A 3,177-nucleotide genomic window follows, 5' to 3' on the forward strand; every position below is an offset into this window, starting at 1 on the left:
TTGTATTATTTAAATGCCATGTCATAATCATTTCTAACCTAATCATTAAACAAAAAATACTTAAGAATTCATTAATAAAAATATCAATTCTCACATTGCAGTGGTGTACAATCCTACCCTCTTGTGATTACACTATAAATAATGGCATTGTGTATTTCTTTCACCATCATTTCAAGCATACTTAATTTGTCTAATCAAGCACATAACACATATTTATTGGTGTAGTTTTCTTATCATAGTTTCCACTACATTAATAGGGTTAGAAAATTATCTAACAATGTATGCACGGTGTGCATATATGGGTGTAACCATACTCCAACACCACACCATGATGGCACTCGAGGACATACTGTTTATGACTAATAGGACGAGATTGCACAAAGTAAGCATGCATGTAACAGGACTCTGTGGAGAAAGGTTTAGGGTCGAGCAAGACATGGCAGCCCGAAATGAGAAGAGGGGGCCCCAAAGGCATATAGGAGCAAGAGTTCGCTCTAATACCATGTTAAGGTACATTATATAGGGCTGGATTAAACCAATGGTGAAAAACAACATAGCTACAGCAGACACACGCGCCAAGAAGTGCGTAAAAACAGTATTGTATGCGATAGATGATATTTGTACACGATATGGGACACTCTCTTGATATTGCGAGTGAGAGTTACATGTATGGTTATAATGCGTCCGGTGAGGATATGCATGTATGCACGGTGTGCATATATGGGTACTCCAACACCACGACCACCATGACGGCATTGGAGGACGTGTTTATGACGCTCCCAGACTACTTGATTATTTTGAATTTACCACAGACAGCTCAGAGACGGAAAGAGTTGCGATTTCTGATGCTGAACATTACATTTTTTATATTGGCCATCGACGACGTCAATTTTATAGCTTAAATAAGTTGATTTGAGAGATAGCTTCTGGGGGTACAAAGGGCCAACCATTGAGAAAACGCGGCCAAACGGGGAGCGAGACAGAGAGAGAGAATACAGCCTATCCAGAGAGAGGCCTTCCAGCCTTGGTGGTCAACTACAAATATAGCGTATCCACAGAGACGGCCTCCCAGCCCTTGGTCTCCTACACATGCCCACAGAGAGAAAAGAGAGAGAGAGAGAGAGAGGTGAACAAGAGGGGTTTGAACAAAATTGATGGCCTCTCGGAAGGAATCCTCCTCAACAGTACCGTCCAATGGCGGTGCCGGCGTTGTGTCCCAGCTGCGATCCAATTTGCGGTACAAGGCTTTTTGGATGGAGGCGAGCGGTGCTCTGGGAGACCTAGGGACCTTCGTGCCCATTGTCGTGGCGTTGACGCTGGTGAACGGCCTGGATCTGGGCACCACCCTCATATTCACGGGCGTTTACAACATCATCACGGGGATGATGTTCGGGGTGCCCATGCCTGTTCAGCCCATGAAGAGCATAGCCGCAGTGGCCATAACCCAGGGCCACCATCTCACCATACCGCAGATCATGGCGGCCGGGATCACGACTTCGGGCCTACTTTTTGTGCTCGGCGTGACCAGGCTGATGGGCCTCGTACAGCGCTTCATGCCGTTGCCTGTGGTGCGGGGTATTCAGCTCTCTCAAGGGCTTTCCTTTGCGATCACCGCCGTGAAGTATGTGATGAAGAATCAGGATTTCTTAAAGGATACGGCTCAAGGGAACAGGGAGTGGCTAGGACTGGATGGGTTGCTACTAGCGCTGCTGGCGTTCTGCTTTATCGTGGTGGTGACGGGCTCGGGGGAGAGCTTGGTGATGCATGGTGCCGCTCCGGTTCAGAGCCAGCAAGGAGAAGAAGGAGGTGGTGGCCCTGCTCGGAAAAGCAGTGGTTTCAGGAGGAGGCTGGAGTGGGTCCCGACGGCCATGCTCGTCTTTGCGATGGGCATCGTGCTCACGTTCGTCCGCAGGCCTAGCATCGGTGGACAGCTTCGCGTGGGGCCCTCCACGCCGCAGTTGATGCACATCTCCCGGGAGGATTGGAAAACCGGCTTCGTGAGAGCTGCGGTGCCGCAGATACCACTCTCTATTCTCAACTCCGTGGTGGCGGTTTGCAAGCTCTCCAGCGATTTGTATCCGGAAAAGAGGACGCTGGTGACCCCGACGGCCGTTTCGACGAGCGTGGGGCTGATGAATCTGGTAGGCTGTTGGTTCGGTGCCATGCCGGTGTGCCACGGGGCGGGGGGTTTGGCGGGGCAGTGGCGGTTCGGGGGCCGGAGCGGCGCGGCGGTGGTGATGCTGGGCGCTGGGAAGGTGGTGTTGGGCCTCGTGTTGGGCAGTTCGCTGGTGAAAATCCTGGCCGGTTACCCGGTAGGAATCCTTGGGGTCCTGCTGCTGTACGCTGGGCTGGAGCTGGCCATGGCCTGCCGCGATCAGACGAAGCGTGGGGAATCGTTCGTGGTGCTCGGCGCCGCCGCGGTCTCGATTGCCAGCTCCAACGCCGCTCTGGGCTTTGCCTTCTCCCTCGTCGTGCACATCCTCCTCACCCTCCCGGACATGCAGCTCGCCCAGGTGCGCGTATTTTTCTCATCCAAGCTCAAGAAGCAAGTGGCCCCCCCAACAGACGAACAGCTTCCGTCCATGCGCCCATCTGTTTAATGGTCGCTAGACAATAATCGTTGTCATTCGCGGAAGGCTTGCCATCAATAATCGTTGCCATTCGTGGAAGGCCTGCCCTTTTCTTTCATGAATGGTCATGTTCCTTTTATTGTAATTTGTGGTTGCTATTTGATTTATAACTCCACATCAAAAAAGCAAAATGTATACACCATCTTTGTGATGATGTTTAAATATATTTTACATGGAAAATAAAGAAATATAAACTAATCAAATTCAAACATAAGTTTTGTGCCTTGCAAGAGCACTTTGCTTGGCTCTCTCTCTTTTCATAATTGATCACTTCTTGAAGAGAGAACATATCATGCAATAGGATACGGGCCCTTTTAGTACAGTGCATGCCACATTTCTTAGAGTTATTTCAAAGAATTAGTGATTTTTTAAGAACGTCATTTCAAAGGTGTATCTCACAATGAAAAAAATAATCACTACTTGTGAACCGCAGGAGATGTCCATAAGCTCTAAACATACGATGATGTAGACTATTGCCTAAAAATGTTTTTAAAAAAACAAGATGTACATTCAACTCATATCAACTAATATCAACAAAAAAAAAGTT

The 3,177-nt window shown here is 48.7% G+C and overlaps 1 pseudogene across 1 annotated transcript; it reads left to right on the forward strand.

Annotated features, from left to right (window-relative positions):
• The first annotated feature begins 886 nt into the window (after window positions 1–886).
• Window positions 887–2,839, forward strand: LOC147606732 (molybdate transporter 1 pseudogene; annotated as a pseudogene). Its single transcript, XR_015264986.1, has one exon. The product of XR_015264986.1 is annotated as a molybdate transporter 1 pseudogene (transcript).
• The last annotated feature ends 338 nt before the right edge of the window (window positions 2,840–3,177 follow it).

The sequence above is a fragment of the Cibotium barometz genome, chromosome 57 (assembly GCF_041138505.1).
Source record: "Cibotium barometz isolate CiBa-2024 chromosome 57, ASM4113850v1, whole genome shotgun sequence".
NCBI classification, from domain to species: Eukaryota; Viridiplantae; Streptophyta; class Polypodiopsida; order Cyatheales; family Cibotiaceae; genus Cibotium; species Cibotium barometz.